Source organism: Choloepus didactylus, chromosome 7 (assembly GCF_015220235.1).
Source record: "Choloepus didactylus isolate mChoDid1 chromosome 7, mChoDid1.pri, whole genome shotgun sequence".
Taxonomy (NCBI): domain Eukaryota; kingdom Metazoa; phylum Chordata; class Mammalia; order Pilosa; family Megalonychidae; genus Choloepus; species Choloepus didactylus.
In genome coordinates, this window is record NC_051313.1 from 81,985,438 (window position 1) to 82,003,835 (window position 18,398).

At 37.9% G+C, this 18,398-nt stretch overlaps 1 protein-coding gene across 44 annotated transcripts in view; it reads right to left on the bottom strand.

Moving 5' to 3' along the window:
- RIMS1 (regulating synaptic membrane exocytosis 1) overlaps positions 1–18,398 on the bottom strand; it is a 567,640-nt gene that overhangs the window by 548,177 nt on the left and 1,065 nt on the right. The gene's annotated exons all lie outside the window — the stretch shown is intronic.

An 18,398-nucleotide genomic window follows, 5' to 3' on the forward strand; every position in this document is an offset into this window, starting at 1 on the left:
CTCAACCAAGGCACAAAGTTGTGACGTATATCTTTTAAAAAGATGGGAAAAGTATCTGCATCACTCCCAATTTTTTATGAAAATATGAGCATTATGTGAACTGTTCATCCAAAGTAAGTTCACACTGGCTTATATTTACACAATATTTTTGAAGAGGCATTTTGTACATTTTATTCAATTTATTTAAAAAGAATATTTACTCAGGAATGCTAAGTGGATTCAACACAAGACTTATTTTTTTAAATAAGGCAATACTGTACCAAAAACCCTGAATATTCCCAGTTGGAGGTACTCCTCTATGCAACAAACTCAAGGTAGGGCATTCGCCATTAAATAGAAACCATATGAATTATGTATGCAAATCTCTATGCATTCATCTGAGATTATAAACTAAAGAGGCAAGCCAAAATACTTCCTTGGTAAAACAACAAATGTGAAGAATTAAATTAGTAAGCCTAATGAAGGGTAAATCTATTCCAAAGAGCTGCTAAAATAAGGAATATCACACTAGTTCAACAGAAAGTACCCAACTTCTTCTGTGTGTTCCCAAAGCTCAGGTAACTGCATTATGCTGAAATCACTAGGATGAATAAGAGTATTCTGGCTTAGCACAATGTAAGAACCAAAGCTCCAATTGTGATTCAAAATTCCTTTATATAGTACCAACACAGCAAGTACTCTACTTTCAAGCTGGAACAGTGCTCACACAGCGCAGATGCAACTGTCTTTGTGCTCAAAGAGATGTGAATATTGGGTGCAAAGTACTATTTAAATTCATGTTATTATACAATAATCATTATCATTATAGCCAAACTTTATTAATGCTGCCTGTGTATGAGGAGCTTTGCCAAGTACACTGTATGACTATTGTTTTTGTTTACTTCCTCCCACCCATCCCTGCTTCACAGATGAGAAAACTAAGGGGTTAAAGGACTTAAGATCACACAGTGTGCCAGTTTGAATGTATTATGTCCCCCAGAAAAAAGCCATATTCTTTGATGCAATCTTGTGGGGCAGACATAATAGTGGGGATTAAGTTGGAATGTTTGGATTCGGAGATATGCCCCACCCAACTGTAGATGATAACTGATGGGATAGTTCCACGGAGGTGTGGCCCCGCCCATTCGGGGTGGGCCTTGAATCAGTGGAGCCATATAAATGTGCTGACTCAAAGAGACTGAACGGAGTGCAGCTGTGAGTGACGTTTTGAAGAAGAGCAAGCTTGCTAGAGAGGAATGTCCTGGGAGAAAGCCATTTTGAAACCAGAACTTTGGAGCAGACGCCAGCCACGTGCCTTCCCAGCTAACAGAGGTTTTCCGGACGCCATCGGCCATCCTCCAGTGAAGGTACTTGATTACTGATGTTTTACCTTGGACACTTTATGGCCTTAAGACTGTAACTGTATAGCCAAATAAACCCCCTTTTTATAAAAGCCAATCCATCTCTGGTGTTTTGCATTCTGCAGCATTAGCAGACTAGAACACACAGTAAGTGAGAAGTCCTGGATTCCAACCCAAGCCTCTCTGATTTTGAAATGCATAGACTCAGGCACCCTCCCCCCCGCATCCCATAATAATTGCTACTTCTACTAGTGGTAAGAGTTTATCTTAAAGGAACCATTATTTATTATCTACATTTCAGTGTCTGGCTGTAATAATAATAATTACATTTATTTCCCAGCTCCATAGAACATTTACTACCTGCTTTGTGTGACCTTGACCTAAATCATTTTTTTCTCTATTTTCTTCTCTGTAAAGTAGGGATAGCAGCAAAAACTGACTTACTCCTTAGAGTCAGTGTGAAGATAAATAAGCAGATGTGCATAGGTGTAAATGCTACTTGCTGATGATAATGCTTTAATAATGTTTTTACTTAATGTTGCTTAGGATAATGTAAGGAAGTATAATGTTCTCTGAGACCTCACTCATTAGATGCTATTAGCGAGAAAGAAGGGAAGTCCAAACAATCCCCATATGTTGGACTCAGAAAAGTTGAAGGTTTGTGTTCTTTCTCCAAGATAGAAGCCATTCTCAATGGGAACTGAAGATTCTTCCCAGATACTCATTTTCATGTCAGGGTTTTCTAGATCGCTTCAGAATTTTCTCAGTTAACTATCTTATTGTCACTTCAGGCAGGACTGGGAGTTAGGGAAACTGGTTCTAGATCTTATTCTGATGCTGGGGAAGTTACTGAAGCTCCCTGAGGCACACTAGAATGTAAGCTCTAGGAGGCTTTGGTTTCGGACCCTACAGCCTAATCAGGGACTGCTTCATAGCACATGTAAAAAAATACTTGTTGAATGGATGTAAATACGTGCCTTAGCTATAAAAGGAGGATATTAGAACAGACAAGCAGTTTTCAGATATTTCCTTTTGTTGAAGAACTTATTTTTTTTTCAAATACAGTTCCCAAGTCTCAAAATATAAAACAGATAAATTAGAACTGCCCAGAATGAAACAGCAGTGTAGAGCCTCAATGCCTGGAACCCTTCTTTTGTCAGGCAACCTTCCTCCCCAATACCCTGGGGCAACTCCACCAGACACAGAGTGATAACCACTGGTCTGGATTCTAAAGCCTCTTCTGACTCAAACTCCATGAGCCTAATACTAATTTCTTGTATTTGATAAATTAGTCTTCCTACATCAAAGAAAGCAGACTATCACCTATTTGGAAATAGGTGGCTTAATTAGTAAAATATTTACTTTTAAATTATTCTAACTTAGAATTCTGAAATTACTGTACACCAGATATTCCAAGTGCTCCCATACATTTCCCATCCTCTTTCGTCTGGTCCTGGCCAATGACATTCATATACACATAAATATATACATATATAAGAATGTATGCATTAATTGTGGAATTAGAAATATCTTTTCTTTATGAATATGGACACTCCATATGTAGATTTTGTGTAGAAACAGAACTACCGCCAAGTCCTGCCCAGAGCTCTTTTGGTAGGAGGAAACAGAAACCTGCTCGAACTTACCCAGATCAAGATTTCATAGGAAAATCTTCAGCCAGGTCTCACAGTGACTCAGCCTGAAATGTCAGGAACAGACTCTTCTCTTGGTCTCTGTTTTACTTGCCTGGCTGCTAAAACAAATACTATATAATGGGTTGGCTTAAACCAAGGGAATTTATTGGCTCACAGGTTTGAGCCTAGAAGTCCAAAATCGAGGCATCGGCAAGGTGATGCTTTTTCCTCTAAGGCTGTAGTGTTCTGAGGCTGGCTGCCAGGGATCCATGGGTCCTGGGCTTTTCTGTCACATGACTAGGCATGTGGCAGTGCCGTGCCCTTTCTTCTCTGGGTTCTTTTGATTTCCATCTTCTTGCCATGGCTTTCTCTATGTCTGAACTTCATTCTGCTTATAAAGGACTCCAGCAATCTGGATTAAAGCCTAACTTGATTCAGTTGGGCCACACCTTAACTGAAGTAACATCTTCAAGAGATCCTGTTTACGATGGGTCCACACTCACCAGAATGCAAAGACCAAAAACATGTCCAAACTGAGGCACACAATTCAATCCACCAGTGTTTCATGAGCCAAGAGTCCTCTTTAATCTGCATGTCTCTGTCAGTTTCTCTCTCTCTGTTGACTCATCTTGCACATGGCTCAACATGACTTCCTGAGTAGATCAGTAATCATCTGTTTCTCTAATAAACACACCCTCCTGCTTTCCACTCTATTTCAAATTTTCTTCCTCATCCTCATTTCCCCACTCCCCTCATTCTCAGAAGGTGATTACAGACACAACAGAAATCAGCAATCAGAAATTCCCTCATCTTTCCAGTCATTAACTTATACCCTTTTTCTTTTACTCAATCTTTTTCACTGTATTCTTTCCATTGACTTTTAAACACTCTTGGTTTTATTCCATTTAATTTCCATTTAAAAGAAACCTACATGGGTCTCTCATTTTCTTCCAATTATTCTCTTATGTCTCTCTTCCCTTAATAGATAATATTCTTGAAATTCTTGTCCATACTATTTGTATTTATTCACCTTCCTCACTCTAATGACTCCCATCTAGTTTCTGGCTCCATCATTTCACAGAAAACATTTTTACTAAAGTCACAAATAATCTCCATGTTACTAAATCCAATAGCTATTTCTCAGTTCTCAATGTATTTGATGTCTCAACAAAATTCTTTTTTAAATTCAGCTATAATTTACATACAGTGAAATGTAAAGATCTTAAGTGTCCAGTTTGGTCAATTTTGACAAATGCTAACACATGTGTAGCACACACCCTATTAAAATATAGAACATTTAAATCCCTCCAAAAAGTTCTTTCCTGTCCCTTTCCTGTTAACCCCTCATCCCTGCCACAGAAGTGATTTTGGCTACCATAAATTAGTTTTGCCTATTCTAGAGCTTGATATAAATGGAGTCACACAGTCGGAACTTTTTGTGTCTGGCTTCTTTTACTCAGCCTGATGTTTATGAGATTGGTTTTTGTTGTTCATATATTGGTGATTTATTCGTTTATTGCTGAATAGTATTCCACTGTATAAATAACTACAGTTTTAAATTTATTCTTCTGGTGATGGACACTTGGGCTGTTTCCAATGTGGGGCCATTATGAATAAAGCTGCTATGATATTCTTGTATAAGAGTTTTTGTGGACATATGTTTTCATTTTTCTTCGTGTCTAGGACTGAAACTTGTAGGTTATACTATGGATGCACATTTAAATTTTTAATAAACCATCATTTTTCCAAAGTGATTGTACCAGATTATGCTCCCACTTTCATTACATTCACTAGCATTTGGTGTTTTACATTTCAGTCACCCTTGTAAGTGTGCTTATCTTTCTTGAAATACTCCTCCCTTTAATTTGGTAAAATAACGCTCTCCTGGTTTTCAGCCCTACCTCTCTGGCCATTTCTTCTTTGATGTCTTTGCAAGGTCGTTGTCCTCTTTTGACTTTCAGAAGCAGAGGTTCCTTAAGCTTAGTCCTAGTCTTTCTTCTCTAAATTTAATCACTCACCCTCACCTGTAGTTTCACTGCCACTGTACAGATGACTCCACAAATTTAATTCCCAAATCATCCTCTCATCTGAGTTCCTGACCTACAGCCTACCTGAGCTCACTCCTGAATTTTGAAAAGTCACCACAAAAGCCAACATGACCAAGATAAACTTAGGATTTCCTCTCCATCCCTTCAGATACTCCCTGTTCCGGTTTACTAAAGCTGCCAGAATTCAAAATACCAGAAATGGATTGGCTTTTACAATGGGGGTTTATTAGTTCACAAATTTACAGTTCTAAGGCCATGAAAATGTCCCAATTAACGCATCAATAGGACAATACCTTCTCTGAAGAAAGGCCGATGGCATCTGGGGTTCCTCTGTCACATGGGAAGGCTCATGGCCAGAGTCAGCTGGGCCTCTTTCTGAGTTAGCTTCATGCTTTCACTACCTTCTCCAAAATATCTCTGGGCTTCTGTCTCAGCTTCTCTCTCTCAGCTCCTATGCATCCTTGCTTCTTTCTCCCAGGGTGTTTCTCTCTAAGCATCTGGGGGTCCTCTCTTAGCTTCTCCAGGGCAAACTAGATTTCATCTCTTAGCTTCTCTCCTGGTTCTGGTTTCAACAGCTGTCTCCTAAATGTCTCTGACAGTTTTTTCTCTAAGTGTCTCTGAGCTTTCCTCAAAATGTCTCTGCCTTTTATCCTCTCATAGAGGATGCCAGTAACAGACGATTAAGTCCCACCTTGAATGGGCAGGGTCACATCTCCATGGAAATAATCTAATAAAAAGGCCCCACCCACATTGGGTGGGTCACATCTCCATGGAAACAACCTAATCAAAAGATCCCACCCACAACAGGTCTGCCCCCATAAGAGTGGAATAAAATACCATAGTCTTTTATGGGGTACATAACAGATTCATACCGGCACACTCCCCAAACCCAATGGCACAAGAAAGTCTATTCATATTGAATCCAGTTTTAAAAAAAGACTATAACCTTTGCTTCCCAAATCCCTCTCAAATCTTAACATTCTGCCACCATCAACAAAGTCCATGCTTCTGACATCTCTCACCCAGGGGCTATTCTGCATAAGCCTCCTAACTCACCTATACACACATACCCTCTGGCCCTTCATCCAATCACAGTTTCCGATGTTGTACCCAGAATGATTTTTCTAAAATGCTAACAGCATTATATCATATCTCTCTTCAAATCACTTTTGTGGTTCCCACTATTCTTTGGATATGGATAAACTCTACAGCATGACCTAGAAGGCCTCCCATCATCTGGCCTGTTTCTCCCAATTCCTCTCAAACTTCACCCACCCCTCCTGGCTTTCTCCTTTTTCTTCTTCCTCAGCACTAACGTTCTTTCAGTTCTTTAGGCTCACCATTCTACCTTCCACCAGAGATCCTATGTTCTTCTGTTGACTCCTACTCATCCTCAGATCTTAGCTCAACCATCAGTGTCTCTTCCACAGGGAACAATTCTTGGCCAGCTGGATCATAGTCAAATTACCAGATTTGAAATACCTCATCAAAATATCATATAGTATCATATGTTTTACTTATCATAGATTTTAATTTTACATGGATGTTCTTAAAATATCAATTAAATTTTATTTAATTTATTTAAATAAAATATACCTACTCCTACAGAGAGCACGGGCCATATCTGGTTTAACTGACCATGATACTTATTAAATTCTATTTAATTCATTATTTAATTCTATATGTCTGGCAAATCGTAAGTGCCCAATCCATTTTTGTCCCAAGAAAAAATGGGTGGGAATCATTCATTTACTTTGAACTCTCTGTTTATTATTTCAAATTTGGAAGAGAATCACCTTAGTATTTGGCCAGTCAATGAATTTCCTGGCCTTAGATCAAGTGTCCATCATTAATCCAACCAGCCAAGGCCAAGGTGGAATCATTTGGATGTAGGGTTGCCTCTTCAAGGATGGCCAAGGGGAAAATTCTCTAGAAAGGGTGGTGGGAAAAGTAATGCGAGGCAGAACCAAACCATGAAACTTCTGTAAATGAGATAAAATTAACTTTAAGGAAGACTTTATATGAGGAACGTTTTAAGTCTTCCAGGTGTACAGGTATGGATACATGAGTGAGGTAAGTGGATATGTGTGGATGTAGATATAAGGTCATGGATATCTGGATATAAATTTCAAGTTGTTTCAGCACAGTGAGTAGCCATTCCCTTCCCATCCACTAACTTTTTCCTTGGATCATTGACCAACAGTCTATTTGAAGCCAAACTTTCAAATTAAGAACAAAAGAAAGCTCTTCTCCCCTACAGGGAACAAAAAACAACTGAATTTTCTAAGTGAAAACAAACAAACATGATTTTAATATATACATAATTCAAAAGCATAGTAGGAAAAGCTAATTGGAATCATAAATTACTACATATTGAAAACACTGTATTTTCAGAGAAATATTAAAAGTAAAAATAAACTTATCACAATTAAGAAAAATTGGTGCACCTTAAATATCATTGCAACAAATATCATTGCAAAGGGAATCTTTAGATAAAATATTTCTTAGTCCCTGGCAATGATCCACTTATTTTGAAATAATACTCAATATAACCAAATTCAAAATCAACAAAGTAATTAGAGGCTTCCTTGGAGTTTTCCATAACAGGCTGTAATCTTAGAGCAGGCAAATCAAACCAGAATTTTTTAAAAAATTAATTGTTCCAATTTGTTGAAGTTAAAATGGGACCATGTGGAGAAAACATGACAGTGGAAAAAACACTGGGCTAAGAGATAGAAGACTGGAGTCTCATACTGAGCTCTCTCACTAATTAATCATGAAGATCTGAGTTTTTGGGCCTCAGTTTTCTCTTCTTAAATTTAGAGTTGGAATAAATCTGCAGTGGCTAAATGCTTCATCTTGATTGCCAGCTCTCAACAGTTGCTGGCCTGGAGCACTATGCTGAGAAAGTTTCTGAGTCATCCACCATTCATTAGTGATGCTGTTCTAGGTACAGGAGGTTGCCAGTGTGCTGAGTGTTTACCATCCCTAACTAGATGTTCTCTAAACTCCCGTCAGTACCTCAACTCAATCCAACTGTGAGATAAAAGACCACTGCTTTTGTGTTCTGGGCACACAGTTCAACAAACACTAATGGAGGCCCTGTTAAGTATCCGTCATAGGCTGAGTAATGGAACTACAAAGATGATTAATGTCAGATACCTGCCTTCTGAGAGTTCAAGTCTAGAGGATGACTTAGCGGACTTTTTTTTTTAATATTAAAAATATAAGCAATATAATGCGATTGTTTTATGGTCATATGCCTCTGATCTACTTCTAAATATCAAATCAGAAAACACATATAAGTTTTCAACGGTTACTGAAGTTAGTGATGTTTTAATTCAAAAAAAATGTTGCCATTAAGATGTCGGTCCAAAAGATTGCTTTTTATGATGTTTTATTTATGTTCTCCCATATTGGCATTCAAACACTTTAACAATGCTGTTATTCAAAAAGTCATGGATGATAAATCAAGAGCACAACAGACCATAAGAAAATTATATTTCAATTTCACCTTGTAATGTCCAACACGCAATATATTCTCCTCACAAGTTCTGTTCAACCTAGTTCTCTCAATAGCCAAAAATACTCAGCTCATTCCTCCCTTTCATGTCTATGCTGATAGAATTCCCATGGTTAGAATAACCGTCCCACTCCATCCACCCACTCATACCCTATTAATCCATCCAGGGCCTCAGATGACTCCTCCAGTCCACATCTTTTAAATCCATTCATTCATATAGAGTTAAAAAAAAAAATGTGAGTGTCTATTATGTGTCAGGCACTGTGCTTTTATGAGATACAAATAAGAAAATAAGAATGATCCTGTTCTTAGGAGCTTATGTTACACCGAGGGAAAGCTGTGAAAAAAAGGTTATGAAGAAGATGTGCATAGAGGACAATTACTAAAGTTGATCTGGGAAGTCTGGGAAGACATACCAGATAAGGTGTCACTTGAGCTAATTTAAAAGACTAGGGAAATATTAATTAGATTAAAAAGGAAATTCCTGATGCGGAAAAAAACAGGAGTGAAGTCACCAAGTTGTGAAGCAGCAACAACACCTTCGAAACTAGTTCAGTAAGGCCATAGCAGTGAGGTGTGCACGGACTGGTTGAAGGAAAGAGCAAGTAGGGCCCAGATTATGAAGTTTAAACTTTACTCTGAAAGGAATGGTGTTTCATTGAAGGAACAAGATCAGCTGAATTTTAGAAAGATTACTCTGATGGCAGTGTGGAGATGAGATGGAGGGAGGTCTGATCACTGGCAGGGAAGTAAATTAAGAGACTATTACAGGCATCCAGGTGAGTAGTAATGAGAGCCTCCATCAAGGTAATAGCAAGTGAAAAATATGGGAGAAATTCAAAGGATTCTAAGATCGAATCTGTTGGACTTGATAAGGGATTGATGAGGAATTGCAATGGTGATGCCATTCACAAAGACAGGGAGCACAGAAGGAGCAGCAAGTTTAGGGAGAAAGTCAAGAAATTCAAGTTGGGTCACATTAAGTTTGCAGTGTCTGTAGGGCAACGAGGTAGAGGCATTTAACAGGTTGTTAGGTACATGAATACACAATTTGGTAGAATAGTCTAATGTAGTAATATACATTTGGGATTTTCTGATGTATAATTGTGGCTGAAAACATGAGTGTGTTTGAGATCAACCAGAAAGTGCATATAAAATGGAATAGAAGGAGGAGAATAGGACTCACAAGAAGGCCAATATCACACAGCCAAGAGAAGGATGAATAGGGATATCTAGAACATGAGAAGGCACATCAGGAGGAAATAGAATCATAGAAGTGAAGGCAAGAGAGAACTTCAAAAAAAGTCCCTCAGCTCTTATTATAATCACCACTCATTCTGACATGAAAATATGGACTATTTTGTATTTCAAGTATTTGGTCTTCCCAAAGTACATGTCTCATCTTTTGCAGAACATGCACTACCTTAGCAAGTAAAGGTATGTGCTTCTTTTGGCTTGGGACTATGTTTTTTATTGTACATGGGCATCCTAGAGCCTTTAACTATGCTGCATATATGACAAGCAGGAGCTAGAAAACCACTTGGCTGATAATCAGTCTTAGTTCCACTGTGCAGTGACTATTATGGCTTAGACCTCAAAGCTCTAAATATGGTGAAATCTCTTTCTAAAGCCTGTGTCTGGAACAAGGGTCAGACCATAATCTTTTTCAAACTAACACCAAGTTTAACTGCAGGTTGCTATATATTACGTAACTCGATTTGGTCTATGGTACATATATATCTGTCAACTGAAATATCCAACTTAATTATAAAAAGATTTTACTATATTTTATTTTTCCAAATTATGTTGTTCTGAAAATTGTCACGATGATCATGAAGAATATCAAAATTGAGTCTCTTCACAATTTTTGCTCTTAATATCCAAAAATAAATGAGCCAGCTCACTTCAATATCTCTTTATTTCAAATACCAGGATGCAAAATATACCCATTTTTTCCCCAGGAAAAAAAAATGTGTTAGGAAAGAAGACTTAAGCTCCAATATATTACAATACGGTGACAGACAAGAAAATAAATCCCCTAAGCTATGTGAAATATAAAAGGAAAGCCACTTGGTTACTTCACTTCTGTTTTCAAAAAAGTATCTTTTTGACCTGGCTAGAACTTCTAAATTTGGAGATATATGGCCTTACATTTAAAGAAAGCTGATAAACTGATTTACACATTCCTTAGATATTTCATATACCACCTGCCTATTTTTCCCAAAATGTAAACCACATAAATTGAACAGAAAACAGCCAGCCACCCTAATAGTTTATCATTGTATTTGTTAACAATGTTTTGAGCATAGAAATGTACATTGACAACACAAAGCCCAGCAAACACAGATAGGAAACTCCATCAGTAACTATTACTAGACTAGTTTCCACTTGTGAATATGTATATTATGCATGAGAATCTATTAAAAGAAATTAAATAGTATAAGACATTTATATGGAGTACAGATAACTTAATTGGTTTGCAATTCACATACCTTCACTATGTAAATATAATAGCATCTTCCTGACAATAATTACCCATTATAATGACAGAGAATACAAAAATATACTAAATAATATGTAAATCATTAGTAAGATATTATCTCCTACATTACCTAAAGATTCCATTTGGTTCACTGTGCTTCTTTAAAATAGATAATATTCCAATTAAGTGCATTAATTACTTATAGATTGCCTGAAATTACCTTCTATACCATTAACTTATTTTACTATATAAACTTCAGAGGAATTATCAAAATAGTACGTTCTAAAATCTATTTAAATGTATTCTCACATAAAGATGTCTTCTCTAAACCAGTTTGCTCTTCTGCAAAGCCCAAAGGAAGATTTTTAGAGTCCTGCACATTGCAGTTGCAATTCATAGGTACTATTATCTGAAAATTTTTCAGAAATTTTAAATACAACTTTTCTGTAAGAGATTGCCTTCCACCGATAACTCCATAAAAGGTAACAGCTCATTCTCAGTGAAATCATTACATTTACCAAATAATGATTTTCAAGATCTGTAAGTTGCTTGTAATATTTATCAATAGGATATGCTTCATGACTGTTAACTGTTTGGTTTTATGAAGTTTTAAATGAAAAATTTGGGATAAGGGAAGCAAGACTAATAAAGGGGAAGACTAAATAATTTATTGTCCAGACTGAAAAACAGAATTGAGAGAAAGAAGTACTATCCACAATTACACTAAGAAAATAAGCATAAACAAGTACTATCCCGGGCAAACCAACACATATGGTCACCTTCCTTTTAAATAACTCCCTTTTGTATTTAAATAGACATTTAAGTGGATGGGAAGTTTTCACAAGATAGCAACAGAGGTAGGAAAATCTAAAGTCAATTCTGCAGTATGGCCCCCGCTCACAATTCACAGAAAACAGGCCTAGATGAAATTAAGTGTACATAAGACTGATGTAAGAGTGTCAGAATATACATGCAGAAAACCTACACCATCCACTACAGAAACTTTAAAAAGTCTTAACACATACAAACTATTACATCACTGAATAGTAAACTGACATGAAAGATAAATAACTACTTGACAAGTATATGGCCCTTTACTCAGCTAACTCTGAAAACAAATAATTTATTAAATCCAGTGACACTAAAAATCATCAGCCTGCTTCTCCAATTTTTTTCTATTAAATGATGAGGAAATCAACCTAAAGTTAGTCTCTCTCCTCATTTTGAAACCAGGTTACCTTTAGCTTATTTCAAACTTTATTGTTTTTCCCACATTGCTTTTCGTGTTAGTATGAATTGTAGGCTATATAATGAGAAAGCAGGAAGAACATAAAGAATGTAAATATAAACTCAGACCAAGTCCTGGACTCCTATTTCTCCTTAAACCCCTTGCCAAGGAAAAGCACATTTTCACACTGGTAGTTACAGCCCTGGCCACAGTGCACTGCTAGCGTGACATGATGACAGACCCTTATACAAGCTCTCATCTCCAAAGGACACTTAATAGCTGTGATAACCAAAAAACAGATGATCTTGAGATTCTTCTATGTTTTAAAAAGTAAAGTTAATAATGGCCTCTATCTTTGGTACATCGATTTGCAGTTTAAAGGTGTCTCCACTCCCTTGCTAAAGCCTCTTAGGTTTGAAGGGCAGGCGTTATAAATTCCACTTTGCACACAAAGAAACTGAGGCTCAGATGAATTAACTTACTTGTTTATGTTCACACCCATAGAAAGAGATAATGTTAAAGACCAGAATCAAGTCCACCACTCTTTCTACCATGACAGTTTTAAACTCATAGGAACGAAGCCAAAATTGGGCAGTAAGCAGAGGACTCTCCCTTTATTCTATCCAAATAGAACTCTAACAACGATCGTGTTGTTCAAATTTAATATCATATGATACTTTGTTGGAAATATGCTACCTAATAAATAAAATTTCAGAAAAATAGTAGGGAGAAGAGGTAACCTGGTGGTAGAGGAGAATGGTGGAAAAATGTTAATACATTAGGGAACAGTGTGTGCAAAAGAGCAGGTAGATCAGAAAAGTCCCAGGCACATTCCAGAGTTAGTGAGTTACATGTGGTCCAAAACGGAGAGCAAAAACAGGAGTACCTGGAAAAGGGTAAAATAATCCCACTAACCAGTCAAAGTTCTTTTCTTGTTCCATGTAAGTTTTGCTCTCTGAAAACCAGGATCAAAGACCATGAGCAAAGCATTGGGAAAGTGCCTACCTACTTCTAGGGATTTCACTAATATTAGAAAAATAATAGAAAACTGGCAGGATAGACTATTCCTCAGGAAGAGAACATAGAACAGAGTAACATATACAAAATACCCAGCCCAATGCCTCCTGCCCAGTAGGCACTCAATGAACATTAGTCTCATTTCCCAATAGATGAGGGAAACAAACCATAACATCGGAAGTTTGATGGACTTTTTAAAAGATTGAAAAGAATAATGATTTAAAGTCAATTTGCATGGATTGTGGATTCTATTATTCTAAGTGCCATGTCCTCAGGTACATTTACTTTAACTGGGGGCCAACCTTTACTTATCTGTAAGACATCCAACTTATATTATGGAACCAAATGTAAAAAGCTGTTTAAAAATATAAAAAGTAAATAAAGATAAATGAAATGCAAGTCAATAGACATTATTTATAATCCATGGTTCAGCCATCTCATTTATCTGCTTATTATAAGTGTGGGAAAATAATATTATTTCAGGAATTTATATTTACTATCTTTCCAGGAAGCTCACTGCACAGGTTTGATACAAACAGTTTTCTCCATTCAACAAGTTAAGCAAAACCACTCCAAGGTGTTGTATTTTTATTATTCAAGTCAGCTGTAGCATATATATATATATATATATATAGCCCACACACTGGTTTCTATAAGCTACTTCTAACTTAACAAATCTATTCATTTAAATGATATCTCCCTCACTTAGGGTTAAGAAGGAATGCATATACATTAAAAAAAAGTCAAACATGGTTGAAAAAAATGTGAACTATTGGTTATGGCTCATATCCTCCTGATAACTCACGACATCTTTCATTTTTCAGGCTTGCTTTTTCTACATTTCCTCCATGAGCATTTGAGAACTCAGTTTTGGGTATGCACATTAACTAAGAGAAATTGTGTTGAAAGTGGAAAATTCCAGTGGAGTCCAGGGTTAACTTTCCCTTAGTTTGACCCTATCCATTAATGGTGTGAAGAGTACTAGATCCTGAATGAAAAAGTAAGTTTTCTCCCCCAGTCTTTTCTACTTTATACAGCATCTCAGAATAGGCAGACACCTGTTCATGTTTATCCCCTCTCTCTCCTCACTACCTACTTTTTCCTTTCCCTTCTTACCTATCCCTGACTCAGCAAAATGACAGAGTAGTTTTGAACATAGGCTTGAAAATCTCTGCAAACCCTAATGAAAATATGATACCTGTACAGGTGGGAACTCTATGCTCACCCCTTCCCTGTTTCCCCAGTCTATTTTGCTTTCTCTTCTCAGTTGTTAAATGGGGTCTCTCAGATTGAGCCTTAAGGATAAATTTTAGGCCATAATACTATTCTTGGTTGGGGGGATGATAAGCTGGAGTTATAGGAGTTTACCTACTCATCCTACTTTTTGTCTCCTCTCTTATGTGGGAAGTGGCTACTACAAATGATGAAAAGTAAGTGCTAGGTTTACTGTTACGACGAGCATGAGAAGTCCGAAGTCAATATCCTTACAAATTAATTGACATCATGGGTTGTAGGATTCAGAGGAAAAATGAAAGATCATACAACACCAATCGAATTTTCTTGCTCATGTTTACATATATAGTGCATGGCAGAATTAGAATTAGAACCCAGAAATGCCTGACTCCAAAGTTAGTGGTCTTTCCACTACACCATGAAGCTTTTTATTACTTTGAACTGGACAATTCCCTTTCCCTCAGTCCACAGAATGCTGTATTAATTAATGAGTGTCTGTGAAGCTCTGGACCGTTCTATAGTCAGCAGCTGATTCTCTGAATTGGCCTAACCTCTTTCCAAACCACTTCTCTGAAAATGAGGAAGGACCAGAAATTCACTTAAGGAAAATGTAGATGAAACAGAAGCTTCTTTTTGGTAGAAAGACAGTGTAGTATGTGGGAAGATGCTTGGACTTAGAAGGTCTAAGTTTGAGTTCTGGTTGGGCCACATTATGTGAGTCTGTATAGGAAATTACTGGAACTCTCCAAGTGTAAGATGAGATTTTGAGGATTAGAGTACCTGACTTACCTATTGTGAAAACCAAATGAGATATACATACTTATATAAGTGTGTGTGTGTGTGTGTGTGTGTGTGTGTGTGTAAAACATGATCACAGTTCAACTATTTAACAATAAATTAAATAATGTCTTAGAAAAATGGCTGGGATGAAGTAAATGCTCTAGAAGTGTTAATTATTTTATTAATCAAATATGGTTCTCAGCTCCCATGCTCAAACCATCCTTTCAACTCTATTTTTTTCTCTTCTCTTACTATTCTGTAGCTCCTTTCTCTATGAAGCTTTAATAACAAAGGAATAAGATTTTAGATATAACAAGAGCTCTGAATTAGGTCCTAGATAATGCAATTTTCAACCCATGTAATATATTGGTTCATGATGTTTGGTGACCGTTACTTTAAGGAGTATTCATTGAAGAAGCTAGGTTTAGAAAAGCCTCCAGAACACACATACATACACATACACTGAAAAACTTACTGAGATTAAGAAAACACCTCTTATTTGCAGACAGCTAAATCAATCATTAAAAATAATTTGTAGAAGTCAAATATTTCTAGTTATATGGCAAAGGTATTTAAAATTGGTGTACTTTGCCAACAAAATGTATTCTTTTTTATGATAAAGTACTTTTTATTTTGAAGAAAATTTTCCTAAAATCTTGAGATGAAAGCCTGTTTTTTCCCACAGACATGTATTTAAAGACATTATCCAAAGATAATTCAAGTAATAATTTACATTCAAGGCTGATGAAACTATACAGATATATTTTTAATTAAATGTTTTGTAATACTACTTTGGCATTTTCACCCACCAGTTTTCTATCTTTTCAGTTTTATATATTGTAAAGAGAGACCATACACAGCAGTTAGCCCAAAGTGATGGCCCTGCAGTGCTGACACAAGTGAATTTAAAGTCTAATTGCTCTGTTACCAGAACTTTCATTTTGTAGGGCCTCTTGTGAAAGTAATTTTTCAGATATGTGACATGATGGAGCAAGTACTACTGCAAAGTGTCTATTCGATTTACCAAATATTTTAAAGCCCTGTGAAAAGCATGCATATTCAAACCTATTTTTAAGCAAAGTTTAGAAAAGTCTACCAACTATGATACGCACTATTAAGTCCCCACATACATGTGCCATTTGAATAGCCCTCATGGTCCCAGATTTTAGGGGATAAAATGCCCTCTGACTAAAAGTACAGCACTGCTCTACTAATGGCAGGCAATACCGCATGCCCACAAGGCAGCAAACTGGGATTCTAAAATATCCACCAATCTGCCACTGCTCAAAGGGCCAAGACATTAGCAAAGGCTTGACAAAGTTGATGCAGAGGCTGGGATTATAGAGGGCTGTTGTATAATAGCATCACATACTACAATATTTTATGAATCCTTACAATAAAGGAACAGTATTTACAAGCAAGTGGAAAGCAGTCACAAGGAACAGCAGCGGAAAAGATGTTTTAGACATGAGCAGTTGGATGGTGCTCCTAATTTTTTTATTTGTCCACATAAGCCCTTACAATCTTCTAATTGTTCTCCTTAGGCAATTAGCAGATTTGAGATTCTGTCCTAAAACTCACCCTATCCCACTTAAAATCACTCGCTCTCCACCATCCCCGAAACAGCCAATGAAGAGTTGTGATGGCCACTGTTTGCACCATGCCTTTTCCTTCCTATCTAGACACTGTCAAGCAGCAGCTGACATTTTCCAGTGGCTGCTGGAGGCCTCCATTCACCTGCTGTCTGCAGCAAACACCAAAAGGAACAGAAGCAAACCTATAAATGCTGACCAGCAGAAAAGTGTTCAGGACAGGTGGTAAAAGCTGCAACCAGTGAAGACAGACAGACTGACAACTAGACAGACAAACAGCAGCACCATCAGACACCATCCATTACTTCCAACCTCAGAAGAGGGGAAGCCTGCAGCACCAGGGACGTCATTGTTCCTCTAGGGACAGGCATCGGATCATCAAGGTTCTGCCTCCCTCAAAGCCGGCAGGCTTATAGTATTTGGTTTTGCATGAGAAGGAGGAGGGAATTCAGAAACCTGCTGCTCTTAATAGAACCAGACCACCTCAGCCTTCTGAGTTAATAGCCCCTTTCTGAGTCTACAATGTAAGGGCAGGAACGACGGGCTTTCCACTATTTTTTTCTGTGACCCGCCACCCCCATCTCTTCCTCAATATCCTCCTCCCCCATCTTGGTGGCAGTTATACTGGTCGAGGACCCATCAGTCTGTGAATGAAGCCTCCCTCGATTCCTTTCCTGTGAGGCATTGCTGCACTGAGGGGAAGCAGAAGAAACCTTCCGTGGCAACATCTTCTCTTCAGGAGGTAATCTTAGAGGTGGGGGAGAGGCCGGGCTGGGTGTGCTCTGCACCTGGGTGTCACCCGTTCCCTCCCTGTCCCTTCTTTGCTATCAGCTAACTCCAGATGCAACAGGTTCCTCTGGGCTCTTTATACCAATGCCCTGTCCCCAGATACACCTTCTGGCCTAAGATCAGGATACCAAGGAATTAGTCCCAGCCAGGCAGGGTCTCTAAATCCCTCCCCATCCCCCTCCAAAGGTGAAAACTTTCCTGAATATATGAAGGCCTACCAAGGAGAGGCAAGGTTGAAATCCCCATCAGCTCCACTCCACTATCGATAGGAAAGAACAAGGAAAGCCCACTCTCTATGCCAGTACCTTGTAAGCAGTTTTGTCTGAAGCGGAGGCAAGCAGCAGTCACACACTCTTGCACCACCAGCAACGAGCTCCATCCCCTCCTTAACCCCAGGAAAATGGGGCACCGGAAAGAGATCCCTAGAAGGGTTGATGGACTCTAAATAAGGGGAGGCTGCAAATATTCAATCCCCTATAGTACTGCTTCCACCAGGAACTGAGCAGGCCTCAGAGGTCTCTGGAAAACCAGTAAAGAGGAACCTCTATTTTATTCAGGCCAGAGTCCTCACCAGCTTCTCCCATTATTACAAACTTTGCATTGCCAATGGCAGTATATAGGGGTTAGAAAATTTGTTTTTACACAGGTATTCTGTGTAAAAGATGCAAACAGAAGGTTGAAGAAAAGCTGGGAAGGCAGTTTACAAAGATGGCAACTGCCCAAAAAAGACCC